The sequence below is a fragment of the Trachypithecus francoisi genome, unplaced genomic scaffold (genome assembly GCF_009764315.1).
Source record: "Trachypithecus francoisi isolate TF-2019V2 unplaced genomic scaffold, Tfra_2.0 Lachesis_group0, whole genome shotgun sequence".
NCBI lineage: Eukaryota > Metazoa > Chordata > Mammalia > Primates > Cercopithecidae > Trachypithecus > Trachypithecus francoisi.
The window spans coordinates 193,776,068-193,791,057 of NW_022681453.1; the positions used below are offsets into that span (position 1 = coordinate 193,776,068).

Genomic DNA, 14,990 nt, shown 5'->3' on the forward strand with positions numbered 1-14,990 from the left:
TGGGATGGTGTTCGGGGAATTTGGGGGAGTTATTAGGTCATAAGGGTGGGGCTCTCATCATGGGATTAGTGCCCTTATGACAGACACGAGAGAGCTTGCCTCACCTCTCCCTATTTCTGCTCTCTCCATCATAAGAGGATACAAGATGGCCATCTGCAAACCAGGAAGTGTGCTCAGTCTGGTGCACAGATGTGGCTGTTTTGGTCAGCAGACTGTCTGCTTAATTGACAATATTTTAAAATCAGAAGCTTTTACATTAACACATATCTGATCTGCCAGCACCTTGATCTTGGACTTCCCAGCCTCCAGACCCGTGAGCAATAATTTCTATTGTTTATAAGCTACCTAGTCTATGGTGTTTATTACAGTAGCCTGAACTAAGACGCTTGGTAAGATTCATTTATACGGTCAGGGCACTTTTACTCTTTACCTTGAAAGTCCAGTCAAAAGCCAAATTCCAGCGCAAGAAGGGTCCAACACTCCCCTCTGGGCTCTAACAGATGATAGGTCCATATACACTGTGTTACTTGGCTCTGAAACAATTCCAAACACTTGCATAGTTTGCTACATGTGTCATGTTTTTCTATGACAAGAACTTGGAATGAACTCTCCTTCCCCTTGAGAGAAAATGTTACCTCATCAAACCTTATAAGACCCTGTATACGACCTCTACTGGGCTTCAAATTACACATAAACCCAAGACTTTGGCATTCTAAGACCTCAGGCTATGGCAGGGCTACACGGTCAGCCACCGTGAGGTGGCAAGTTTATGCCAACATGAGGCCACACTCTTAACCACCTCTTCAAAGACTGAGACCTCAGTGGGGTCACACTCCATTAGCCTTTAAGCAAATCCCAGAACCCTCGCCAGCCAGCGCCAGCCAATGCTCTGGGAATCTAACGTGTTGTCCAGCATCTCCACTGTGTGGCTCAGCTCTCCCAAGAGCCACTTGTATAAAGTCACCCCTCACACTTTAGTTAGACTTTACTTCCCACAGAGGCCTGCTTCCTGCCTAATTGAGCGACTAGACTCTAGTAATTTTGGAAGCCACTCACTCTGTGGCTAATGCATTCCCTGAGAGAATTGTTCTCGTTATTCTGCCCCTTTTTAGGCATTGTGAACCAAAGGAAAACAAAAATCTCTTTGTATAGCAATAAACCACGTGATTCATCTAATCACAACTTTGATGGTGTCTCCTTATTTCAACCATGGAGAATATGATGCTGACCCCAGTGGTTATTTCTGACCCCAAATACGGGAGCCCTTCACAGCCTCTCTCCCCTGCCTTGGTTCCCTCCCTAGTCTCTCCTCTTCCGGCCCTCCCTGCTCTTCCACATCACGCTGAGGACGCTGGTGTCTCCTGAGGCCTGGGACAGCCCTGCTTCACACTTGTTGCCTAGCGCCCCCTCCCCAACCTTTGTTATCAAAAGTGTTCTAGTATTTTTTTTTTTTTTTTTTTTTTTTTTGAGACGGAGTCTCCCTCTGTCTCCCGGGCTGGAGTGCAGTGACCGGATCTCAGCTCACTGCAAGCTTCGCCTCCCGGGTTTACGCCATTCTCCTGCCTCAGCCTCCCGAGTAGCTGGGACTACAGGCGCCCGCCACCTCGCCCGGCTAGTTTTTTGTATTTTTTTTAGTAGAGACGTGGTTTCACCATGTTAGCCAGGATGGTCAAAAGTGTTCTAGTTTAGGCCGGGCGCGGTGGCTCAAGCCTGTAATCCCAGCACTTTGGGAGGCCGAGACGGGCAGATCATGAGGTCAGGAGATCGAGACCATCCTGGCTAACACGGTGAAACCCCGTCTCTACTAAAAATACAAAAACTAGCCGGGCGAGGTGGCGGGCGCCTGTAGTCCCAGCTACTCGGGAGGCTGAGGCAGGAGAATGGCGTGAACCCGGGAGGCGGAGCTTGCAGTGAGCTGAGATCGGCCACTGCACTCCAGTCCGGGCGACAGAGCGAGACTCCGCCTCAAAAAAAAAAAAAAAAAAAAGTGTTCTAGTTTAAACAATACATGAATGGTAACTATTTCTCACGATGTTTATCTTTACTTACTATGGTGGGCAGGCAGATCTAGAAAATGGGGTCTTCGGTGGCAGGGTCTCTCATTCAGACTGCTCATGGTTTGGTTCCCGTCTCCTTCCTTTTCTTCCAATTTTATCCCTCCTTTTGTCCCTGAAGGAATTTATCTTAGCTGGCAAAGACACGGAACTGTATCCTATGAGAAACGTCAGCCTGCTCTAGGTGTATCACAAGTTTGGCTATAAGTTTTCTATTAGTCAATTGAAAAAAAGGACACCTAATTAGTTGTACAGAAGGAAAAAATAAGTTATTCAGGAGAAATACAACTATTCCTGACTCTAGACCATTTTCAGATGGACCATCAAAGAGGCCACTTTGTGACGCCAGTAACAATGTCCTCCATGGCACTGCCGAGCAGGCAGCAGGGACTGGGGCTGGTGTGCATGTGCATGCTGGGGTCTTCATGCGACCAGCACTGCCCAGGCTCGCTTGGGAGCCAGCGCCGAACAGGGAGGATGGTGAAGTGGGAAGCAATGAGGATATACCTGCCGCATCACGCCCAGGCCACTCCCTTCCCTCCTTCCCTCTCTTCCCTTTGGATTTCTCTCCCTCCATTCCTCCCTGGCCAGGACTTCAACCTCCCGAAAGCATCTTTGGACACAGAGAGGAGTTTAAAGATGCTCTTATACACATTCAAGCTCTCAGACAATTAAAGTAATTGCACCTCCAAAAATGGTGAGTCTGGGGATCTCTTAATTTTCTTCCAAAATTGCATTTCTAGACAAGAATTATGCTTGGCCTTGACATTTTGTTATTAGCTAAATCTGAGGTTAGGTAGAGAAACATTTGGTGGAATTTTAAATTACCAATAAAAATCAATTATTTCAAGTAACAGGAGCAAATGTTGAGAAAAAACAAGGTTGGAGTGCACCTAAATAAAACTCTAGGCGTCAGTTCTCAAGACCAGCCAACCAAAGCCTCGCAGGGTCCAGCCGACGGTGGGAGCATTTGGCCAGTTTTTTGCTTCAATGGGCCTTTAAACCAGAGGTCTCAACCTGCCCATTCTTGGGCTCAGTCTGGTGCACAGATGTGGCTTTTTTGACCAGCAGATTGTCTGCTTAATTGTCGATATTTTAAAATCAGAAGGTTTTACATTAACAACACAGAATTCTGGCTTCTTTTGAAAAGAAAAAAAATCAGAAGATCTAGTAATACTGGGCCCACATTCACACAAAACAAAACCAAGAACCATCAGAAATACTAGGCAAGAGCCTGGACATACAAGGGTTTTCAATCAATTGCTTTCCTTCCCTTTCTTTTACAATCCATTTTCAAATTGTAAAAACTTGTCTTACTTCCTGGAGGCATTTACCTGAAATTAAACTGCTGCAGGCTATACCCTCAGTTTCTGAATCACATACGGACTCTTCTTGTACCTGTTGCAGTATGTTACATTTACTAGAGGATCACCTTTTCTTTTGAGAGCTTATCAAATGTTCTCTCATTTTATATATATATATATATATATATATATATATATATATTTTTTTTTTTTTTTTTTTTTTTTTTTTTTTGAGATGGACTCTTGCTGTCATCCAGGCTGGAGTGCAAGGGCGCGGTCTTGACTCACTGCAACCTCTGCTTCCTGGGTTCAAGCAATTCTTCTCAGCCTCCCGAGTAACTGGGATGACAGGTGCCTGCCACCACGCCCAGCTGATTTTTGTATTTTTAGTATAGATGGAGTTTCACCATGTTGGCCAGGCTGGTCTTGAACTCCTGACCTCAAGTGATCCACCAGCCTGGGCCTCCCAAAATGCTAGTATTACAGGCATGAGCCACCGTGCCCGGTCTTAATAATTTTTTTTTTTTTTTTTTTAGCAACAACGCCCACTCCCTTCCATCTTGAGTGTGATGCGGCGTGTAGGCCGGGGACTGGGCCTCTCCTAAACTGACTGGTGCAAGTGGCTGGCTCATCACATGCCACCCAGGTATTCCTGGCGTTGATTTGTGGGTTTCTTCATCCACAAATCTCTCCCAGCTTCCGGCTGGCAAACGGGGTCAAACAGTTCCTCCTTTTTTTTTGAGACGGAGCCTTGCCCTGTTGCCCAGGCTGGAATGCAATGGTGCGATCTCAGCTCACTGCAACCTCCGCCTCCCAGGCTCACGTGATTCTCCTGCCTCAGCCTCCTGAGTAGCTGGGATTAACGGCACGCGCCACCACACCTGGCTAATTTTGTGTATCTTTAGTAGAGATAGGGTTTCACCACATTGGCCAGGCTGATCTCGAACTCCTGACCCTGTGATCCGCCTGCCTCAGCCTCCCAAAGTGCTGGGATTATAGGCGTGAGCCACGGCACCCGGCCAAACAGTTCCTCCTTTCTAACTGTTTCAGTCTCCCCTGCACCAAAAAGGCCTCAAAGATTCTACCACTCCTTTTATGCTGAAGTATGTTTGCCTGATCCTCTGTATGATGCCTTTAACCTTGGACAGCAGCTAAGAGGCTGTGAGATGTGAGTAGAAAAGTGGCCCGCAAGACCAAGGTCACACTCCGTACCCCTCCCAAACCCTGCCGACATCTTGGCAGGAAGGTACTGGCAGAAGAAATAAAGGTGCCTCTTTCTGCTCTGGTTATTCTTTGTAAATACTATGATTCACCCTGATGTCTCTACCTTGCTTAGACGCAATCTTCCAGGCTCTCTGAAAACTGAATACAAATGAGCTGCAATTACATCACCAGACACACGAAAGTCCTGTTCACTGTCCGCCCAGGTAGAGAGCTAGAATGATCCCGCTTTCTTTATAGTTCCAAGTTCGTGATCCTTGGGCCAGTCAACATAGGATGCTCCTGGCAGCAAAGGAAAGGGTCTCCATGCAGAGACTGGGCTTGATTTTATTAAGAGAAGCAGTGGGTTTGTTCGTGTTTGTTTTTTTAACAGAGCCAAGGGAGATGAAGCAGAAGCCACACGAACAGGCACCTCACTCCACAGTGACTGACATTAATAAGGCCCTGCAAGCATCTCTGTGACTTCACATTTCGGAAAGTCCATCAGGATCCACCAGCCTCATAATGAGCGCTCGTCTACAGACACAAGCACACGGCAGGCATCCAGGAGGCAAATCACGACATACTGCGCCAATTCTGGTTCAGCTTTCTCTTTACAAACAGTGACAGAGCAGTCCCCAAAAGGCAGACGGCTGGGTTCCTGGATCAAAACACTCCTTTGGGCAGCTCATTGATGTTGGGGTCAATTCTGCTACCATGAAACAGAAGATCACAGGGGTTCTCTGGGATCCACGGTAAGCAGCTCATTGAAAGAAGTCACCTAAAGCAGGAGGAGGAGACGGATGTTCAATTCAAACCCAGGCTCAGATTAAAAGTTTGATATTTCTATAACAGCCAATTCTGGTGCTAACCTGGAAGCAGAGGGATGGGAACTGCAGATCCATTTCACTTAGGAACCCACAGTGGAAATGCAGTTCTGTGGCTGAAGTCTGCACCTGAGATGGCCATGGAGCCATACTGAAATTCCCTTCACGGGCGGCTGGTCATGTCCAGCTCAGTCCTTTCCACACGCGGTTGTCACAGAAGGTCTCTTGTACACATGCCACTGTGATTCAACTGTGCTATTTTGCTTTTTTTCCCAGGAAGATGCTTACAGATAAGCCTTTCTGCTGCCTGGATTACAAATAAGGTTCTTTCAATGCGATGATGTTTATTTGGCAAAGGAAACAGATTGCAGCAATGCAAAAAAGCACACAGTCCTGTGGGCCCATCACCCACTGCTGTGCCTCCGCCGGAGCCCTGTCCAGACCCACCTCCCACTGCAAGCTCCTGGAGGACAAGGTTTGGTTTCTCTCTACTGCATAGCCAAACCCTCGGCAAATGCCTGCCCAGTGAGCTTTCTATTCGGGCACAGAGCTTGGTCTATCCCGAGAGCACTCTTAGAGGCTATGCCTGCATTGCAAAGCCAACCACCCCTTCAAGAGACTTTTCAGAGGAAAGAAGGGAACATGACACACACTTCTTAGCATTTTGAAGGCAGAACTCCTTTTTTTTTTTTTTTTTTTTTTTGAGACAGGGTCTCGCTATGTTGCCCAGGCTGGAGTGCATGGCTAGTCACAGGCATAATCCCATTACTGATCAGCACAGGAGTTTTAACCTGCTCCATTTCCAACCTGGGCTGCTGCATCCCTTCCTAGGCAACTTGATGGTTTCCCATTCCCACGAGGTCACCATGTTGATGCCAAGCTTAGTGCAGACACCCACAGAATTCCTCGGCTTAAGCGATCCCCCTGCCTCAGCCTTCTGAGTAGCTGGAACTACAGGTGCAGGCTACCATGCCCAGCTGAAGGCAGAATATTAAGCTGAGAGCGAGGTGAGCCACTCAGCAAACTTTACAGCTCCTACAGCAAAAAGTCTTTGTGTCTTGCCCATGGGATAGCTCTAAACAGCAGTACTGACTTGGTGTTGGCACCACAGGCATTTGTGTTTTCATTAAATTTTATCTACCCTATCTCCCTCACATTATATCTTCCTTGAAAGCAAGAGGCATGTCTTCTACTTCGTAATTCCTCATGGGACCAATCCTATGCCTCCAACACACAATGAGCCAAATCAAAAACTGAGAATAGGCTGGGCGTGGCGGCTCACACCTGTAATCCCAGCACTATGGGAGGCAGAGGCAGGTGGATCACTGAGGTCAGGAGTTTGAAATCAGCCTGGCCAACACGGTGAAACCCCGTCTCTATTAAAAATACAAAAATCAGCCAGGCATGGTGGTGGGTACCTGTAATCCCAGCTACTTGGGAGGCTGAGGCAGGAGAATTGCTTGAACCCGGGAGGCGGAGGTTGCAGTGAGCCAAGATCGCGCTACGGCACGTCAGCCTGGGCGACAAGAATGAAAGTGTCTCAAACAAACAAACAAACTGAGAATAACAAACTTTCCCATGGACTGCCTTTAAAAACAAAAACTGAATGTGAAAGCAACTTCTATACGACCAGTAATGGGACTACAGAGCCTGACTTAGCAGCTGGCCAGCACCGTGGAGGAGACGCCCTCTGACTATACATCTGTTCCTGCATTCACTCAACAAACGTCGAAGTACCTGGCATGGGTCTGCACAGCCTCAGCGGAACAGAAGGGCTGCCACCCAGTCCCACCCCTTCCACACATTTACTTCCTCACTCATTCGTTCAGGAGACACCTGTGTCAGGCACGACGTGGTGAACTTTCACAAACGGATTCAGTAGCACCAAAATATTCATAATGTGCAGACAGACAGAAGCACTGGAGGGAGTCGCGTTTTCAGACACAGGAAGCTTCTCACGGGCGCCGCCTGGGCCTCCTCTCTCAGCCGGCACACTCTGGTCTTCAGCAGCCCCCGGCTATGCACCCGCGTCTTCAGATGTCATCCCAGAGCTCCCAGCTTGCCCGGGAGGCACAGCCATCAGATAGGACAGTCACATCGACAGCGAAACTATCCCGCTTGGGTTCTTCTCTACACAGAGTTTTCCTTTTAAAATACCTTTTCCATTGATGCTATTTAAAAATAACAACCTCATAGTAGACTTCTGATCTCTACTACCACAGGGCAGGTACGTCCCTCCCGTTTCATGAGTAATTCCTGCAGGGGTTATAGCACGGCCTCCAGGTCACACGGGCTACACAAAAACACTTGGCCCAGTTTTCTAACTCCCAGGGAGTGAAGGAATCACTATTTTAAAGGTGGCAAGCTTTTTTCTCCTTTACTCAGATGTAACTCTAATAGAAACTGACAGGCTCAATCTTGGTTAATTTTTTTTTTTAAACACGAGAACAAGGTTCAAGAAATTCATCTTCAGGTGTAAGAGAGACGAAATGAATCCAATAGCTTTTATCTTCGAGTGCTACATGTATGCATCCCGTAGTGAGGGTGGTGGCCGGTTCCCTTACAACAGAGGGCTCCACGCCTAGTGAACAGTGAGCCTGAATTTATGCCGGCCGTAAAGCCTTCCAAACGTGACGGTTACACTAACACCCTGACATGAGGCAATCTGCAGAGAGATGGGAAGTGTGGTTGGCTAGAGGTTAGTGCTGCCTCTCTCTATTTTCTTCCCTTGTACCAACCGATTTCAGACTGAGGAACTCGAAGACAGAGTGACACTAGGAGCTCATTAACCCTCCTCAGCTCTAAACTCAGCCACAGCAGGTGTTTTTAAAAAACTAATAGGCTGAAAATGACATTTACAGATGAAATGCTGTGATGACTGAAATTTCTTTCAAAATAATCAGGGGAACAGGAAAAGTGGGTGGGAGGGACATAAAATAAAGATGGCTACGGGCTGATAGTTATTGAGAGTGAATGGATATTCTAATATTGCAGCATCCAGAAATATTACATGATGCTTTCTACTTTTGTATATGTTGGAAGGCTTTCATAGTAAAAAGAAAAATTATATCAGGAGACTAACAACGTTTAACAAAGAAGGCTGACTTAGGTATAAGGATGGTCAAGATACACTGTTAAGTGAACAAAAAAAAGACATACAAAGGTATATAGAGTTCATTTACATATACACACACACACACCCTGATAAAAGTAAAGAAAATTTCTGGAAAAATAACCTCCATATGCTGTTTAACATAAAAATGTATCACTTTTTAATGATGAGTTTTAGATAATAATTGTTTTCATCTGATGGGAGGGCAAAAGGAGGAAAGAATATAGTCGGCCTGAAAATGAGATAAATATCTCCATGGGCCAGAAATGGAACAGAAACCATACTGGAGATCAGGGCGAGAGCCACGGGTGGAACCTGGAAGCAAGCAGAGGGACAGACGCTCACCCTCTGTGCAGCGTAGCAGGGACCAAAACACTCCACGCACGGGGAAAGCAGAAGGCGGGCTCATGTGTGAAACAGGGAACGGGGGCTGCCTCGGGCACAGTCCTCCGTCTCCCCTCCGTCCTTGTCCCTCCCCCACGCTATCCGTGTCCCTTCCTCTGCGGCAACTACACTGCAATCTACATTCGTCCCTCCCCCCATCTTTGATCCCCTGCTTTCCAATATTCTCTGGGATATTAAAATGTTCTTCCACTAGTGCGGCCTAGTTATTTTCTCTTTGCAATACCGTCTGTTTGTTTTGCAAATACCTTACATTGTTCAGGGTGAAGCCATAAAAACTGGTCTGTATAGATAAGAGGCTATTAATAAATTTAAGATGGTAATTTCTGCAGACAGGGGAAGGAGGGGAACACAGCACCCAACACCCCAGCTAGCTGCGAGGAAGCTAGGAGAGAACGTATCCAGCCTTTTTGTCTTCCATAATGGGAGGCAGGCTTCTATGGCAGAGAATTCCACAATTCTAGGAAGGGGGTTTAGACGCTGAGAAGACAAAAGATTAGCAATAATTTTGCTCAGGGGTCAGCAGCCCCAGTTGTACATATAAGGAAATTGAGGCTGAGGTTAAGGGACTTTTCTAGGTTCACAGAACTTATCAGTGGCCAAGCTGGGACTGGGGATAACGTTGTCACCACCACCCAGGAGTGCTGTTCCGTGCTAGGTACTATAAATACATTATCTGATTCAATTCCCCTCAACTCTGCCACATATAGTGTTACAATCTCCATTTCTCAGCTAAAGAGAATAAGGCTCAGAGAGGTCAAGAGACTTGCCCAAGGTCACACAGCAACTGAGTGGTAGAGGTGGTCAGCCCACATCCTCCCTTCTTCCCTCTGTGCTGGCACCCACTCCCTCCCCAGCACTCCCCTGGGAGCCCAGCACCAGCCCTTGGAGTGGGATGACGCAGCCTGTAGAGAAGCTTTCCTTCCGAGCAAGTGTCTGGAAGAACCCGAGGCTGGCACAGCACCGTCAGCAAATAAAACCATGTGACCTAAAAAGGTGAACGAGTGGACATGATTCAAATACTTAACACAAAAGCAAATTCCCGCCTGGTGGCACGTTATCAGCAGCTGACAGGAATAGCCTGCCGCTTCCTCCTCAGGGTGGGCCTGGGCTCACACAGCACACAGCCGGCCTGCAGAGCCCAGGGAGAAGAAAACTGGAAGCCTGTGCCATCACCAACAAGCTCCCATTCAGAGGATCCTCAGACGGCCAGCTCCGCAAAGTGACCATAACGCAGGGCCGCAGCCCACACACACACACTCACACACATGCGCGCACACTCTCACTCTCTCTCTCTCTCAATCACTCCAGCATCAGCAGGAGCCCTGAGGCCTGAAGCCAGGCCATGATGAGGCCTCCTGGTCCCAGTGGCCTCCCCCGATGACCCAGGCCACAGTTTGGCTTCCTAACTCCTGCACAGTGGTGACCTCAAGCCTGGAGCCTCACAGAGACCTTGAGGGCTGCCTCCCACCCCGTCCCTCTCTCACCCTGGTTTCCCTGCAAGCTCCACTTCTGTACCCTTTGTTCCTGTTCACTCTAGAATCTTGTAGGAGAGCCAGATCACCTGCTGCTGCTAAAAAGGGAAGTTTTACAATCGTGGGTAGAGGTGGGCAGCCAGATTTAGGAAAAAAGAGGGATATCTGTTAAAATTTAAATTTCAGGGGCGGGTGTGGTGACTCATACCTGTAATCTCAGCACCTTGGGAGGCTGAGGCAGGTGGATCACTTGAGGTCAGGAGTTCGAGCCAACATGGCTACTAATAATACAAAAATTAGTCAGGAGTGGTGTCTCGTGCCTATAGTCCCAGCTTCTCGGGAGGCTGAGGCAGAAGAATTTCTTGAACCCAGGAGGCGGTGGCTGCAGTGAGCCAAGGTGTGCCACTGCACTCCAGCCTGGGCAGCAGAGAGAGACTCTGTCTTAAAAAAATAAAAAATAATAAAATTTTTAAAAATTTAAATTTCAGATAAACAATAAACAATTATTTAGTATAAGTATGTCCCGTGCAGTATTTAGGACATATTTACCATACAAAACACTTATTTGTTATTTATGTGACGCTCCATTTAACTGGGTGCCCTGTATTTTAACTGGCAACCCTCTCTGCCTGGGGGAGGGACTGAGTAGGAGAAGTCCAGAGGAACAAAGCATGGGGTGAAGAAAACACAGAGGAGTGAAGATTAAGGGAGGGAGGGAGGGAGGGGAAATGCTCTTTAGTGAAGGTCCCTCTCACAACAGAAACTTCCACTGTGACTTCATTTGAGTTCTCCAGTAATTCTGTGTGTTAGAGACATTTATCCACTTTCAGACACAACAACAGAGGGTCAGAGAACCCAGTGACGCGCCAAGTGTCAGATGGGAATTCACTTCTGAGTACGACCCGATGCTGTTTCCTCCACATCAAGCTTCTTCACCTGCTGGCACACCTTTGTCATTGTTATAGGCTGCACACAAAGAGGGCACAGTAGTTTACTTTTCTAATACTTTCATAAGGAAACAAATTTGAAATGGTGCATCTTTACAAAATACAGTCGCCTATCTTTTAGATTCTCCTCTTGGCCACTTATCCCAACTAAACACATCAGCACTGAGGACCTGTCCAGGGGTTTAGCTCCTGAGGAAGAGACAGAGAGAAGGTCAGAGAAAGGAAGGGCGATGTTCCACCCAACATGACTACAGCACTATGATTTGCAGATGGGGAAGGTCACGGGACGCTGGACGCAACAGAATCTCAACAGGGACCCAAGAGAGAAAGGCTCCTCTCTCCCTGCAGGAATATCCCGTGATCCCTGTGTCACTTTCCAGAAAACACTGTCAGTCCCATGGATCTAGGATTATAAAATCCTGTAGGATTTATATAGAAAATATAAAAATTTGGGGGGGGGATTGTGAAACAACGTGAAAAAAGCTATTTGTCAAATGGACAATGGGGAATAACTTCTCCTTCCCTACTCCTCGAAGCTTCTAACATTCATGGCACACAACACAGGGGAGATTACCATAAAAAAATGACTTAAAATGTGCGATTTTGAGATAAAATAACTATATGGGACAAGCGACTATAAAAATGACACAGCTGGGAAGATCCAAATCTGTTCTTGCTCAGCAAGTTTCCAGATCAAAATGTGCCTGCTTACCTAGTCAAGATTTGGTTTTGTGCTGTTTTCTTTTTAAATTTTCCTTTCATATAGATGCTAGCATGTTCTTCTTAAAACACTTGTCCCCTTCACTCTCCTCTCTGGGGAGACCCCTTGGTGGTCAGAGCCCACTGCCAGTTCCATGCAAGTCCCAGGCAGGGGCAAGAGGCCACCTCTGTGGGAAACAGTCTGATAGCCGGGCTGCGGATCCCCCCAAATAGCAATGGCCAAGCCCAAGGGCTGAGACTGCCTGCTCAAGAGAAAGGCTGGCTGCCCTGTCCCTGCTTCCTCTCTCCCCTTCCATTCCCATCCTCTTCCTTCTCTCAGCCTCCCCACCCGAGCCCTGCTGCCAGCCAGGTGAACACTCCAAAGCAGCAGACAACTAACGCTGGATCTCCCAGGTCCCCAGAGTTCCCCAGTCTTCTTGTGGAAGAAGGCAAAAACCACGCTCAATTCCCTGTTGACCAGCCAGTACCAAGCCATTCCCAGCCCCAGCATGAGACTGCAAATGTTACCAGGCAATTCCCCAGAGCTAGCGGGGCGCATGGCAGTGCAGGGCAGTCATCTGCAGACTCAATTCTAGAGACTAAAGGTCTCTCGAAGCATTTCAGCTGAGGGGTGGACAGAGGGAGCACGTAAAGGAGTGTAAGTCTCTGTTGATTTTTGAGTGCCCAGGCCCTGCAAACGGCATTCTTCAGACTCCACTGCAGCGGAGGTCTCATAGTTATCATAGCACATAATGAAAATTAAAGATGCTCAAGGTAAGAAAAATTCAGTTTCATTTCGAATCTAAAATCTTTCAGAGTTTTCTTTCGGGAAGTCCAGACAATTAAACCGATTTTAAGTTGCACTGTTTATAAAATCCTAGATCTACAGAAAATACAAATTCTGGCCCATCCTGCCTAAGCATGATGCGGTTTCCAAGTTTCCACTTACATGATGTGAGAAGATTCCAAAGCAGACCTTGAAGCCATTGGAGCTGTAAATGCATTTAATACTCAGCCCTGTTTAAACACTCCATGATATCAGTTCTCCCTGATCCCTAAAGAGCTCACCAGCAGACAGGCAACTTCTACACGGAGGCAGGACAATGAGGGTCCAAAGGGCTGTGACCCCCCCCCGTGCCAGAGCCAAGGAAGGGGGGACTTAGAGCTCAGCTCTTCTCCTTCTCAGGTGGGGGAACAAAGGCCCCAAGGAGGCAGAGCTGGGACTAGCATCTAGGGCTTGGGACTCTGAGGCTCCCTCTGTTGTTACCGTAGGTAGCTAGTCAGACACGAGCAGGGCAGGAGAGGGCTCCACCACCACCAGGAATGTTTGCGACCATCAGCTGATGGGTCAGGCAGTTGTCAACTGTCGCTCTAAAATGATAATTGGTTGCAGCCAGTGCCAGGGAAAGGCAGGGTCCCAGCAGATAGAGAGAACCTGAAACTGATGACCAGCAGCTTCCCGGTAAGATCTCTGGAGCCGGGCACGTGGGCTCAAGCATGGGTACTAGAAGGCAAAATGGTGGCCCCTCCTCTAGGAAGGCTGGACTGGTCAGGGAAGAGCGGCTCCAGGGAGTGTGTGCGCAACCTCAGTAAACACACCGTGCTCCTGCCCAAGGGCTGGCAGGCCACCCTCAGGGAAGCACCGGGGAGGAGTAACGCAAACCCAAGAACCATGCCACTGTTTAAGACTCCAAGTCAAGTCACACAGCACGTTCGAGCTCCCAAGTCACCCACTGGCCCTCTCCCAAGCATACTTTATTTCCTTTCATTCCTGGTCTAAAACTTTTTAATACACTTTCCGTCCTGCTCTAAAACTTGCCTTGGTCTCTCCCTCTGCCTGAGGCCCCTCAATCAAATTCTTTCTTCTGAGGAGGCAGGAAGTGAGGGTGCTGCAGACCCACATGGATTCACCGCTGTGAACACTATCACCTCCCTCTGTTGGATCAAGGACCCCAGCAGAAGAGCTTCCCGGGAAAGAAGGGGAGGGAAGAAGGTGGGGAGTCTTCTACAGTTAAGATGGCAGGTGTTTGCCCAAACCCTCTCCTCTTAAGTCGCCAACCCCTGACCTCAGAGGAAGAGGCCTACCCAGTGACTCTGGGGCAACATGTGAGAGGATTATATAAGGGAGAAAAGTCCACATGGCCCAAGGAGTTATCAGCTCATTCAGGGGCCTTGCAGGAATTTCCTGTTATGTGATCTGGGTCATGGAAATAGCCACAACCGAGCTGAAGCTGTCTCTTCACCCCCTCCCTCTGAGGGAAACACAGGCTCTTGACTCACTAGTGGCCTGTACTCTGCAGCTCTCCAACGACTGGGCCTCCCTCCAGGAAGGTCTGCAGGGAGCCAGCATCATGGTGTGCACTGAGAACAAACAGCGGGCCATGCCTGCGGGACAGCAAACCCTCAGCTCTTTCCGAGCAACTCGGGCAGCTCTGCTCTGGGTGCACTGTCGCTCTACCCACTGGAGAAACAGCCAGCAACTTGAAACTCTCTGGATGCAGGGCCACGGGCCTGGTTTACTTTAATCAAAACCCGCTTCGGCTGTTCCTTTCCTTTTCTAAAAAAATTTTTTAATTGTAACATGTAGAACAAGAACATACAAAAAAGTGCACGCAAATATGAAGCCAAACATCCAAGTGAGGAAATAAGACCTTGCGGCTCTCGAGAGGCAACCGAGCCCCGCGTCCCCCACCGCCCGCCACGCAGGCTTGGGGAGGCATCACCCCCTTGGCTCTCCTTTCCCATTCTCCGCACCTGCGCGTTCATCCCGAAAGCCTCCAGGTTAGTTTCGCTCTCATCGCACAGAGCCGTTCCCTTTTTTGCCGTCGCTGTATAGCACTCCATTGAACGAATGCGTTTTATTTATCCGTTCCGCTAAGTAGCACGTTTCAGTCGTTTTCAGTTTTGGCCACTACAAATAGCGCTACAGTGACTACTCAAGAACGGTGCTCAGGTCCTGGAGTTTCTCCA

At 48.1% G+C, this 14,990-nt stretch overlaps 1 protein-coding gene across 5 annotated transcripts in view; it reads right to left on the reverse strand.

The window, feature by feature from the left end:
* Window positions 1–14,990, reverse strand: part of XXYLT1 (xyloside xylosyltransferase 1) — a 200,537-nt gene that overhangs the window by 70,415 nt on the left and 115,132 nt on the right. The window lies entirely within an intron of this gene.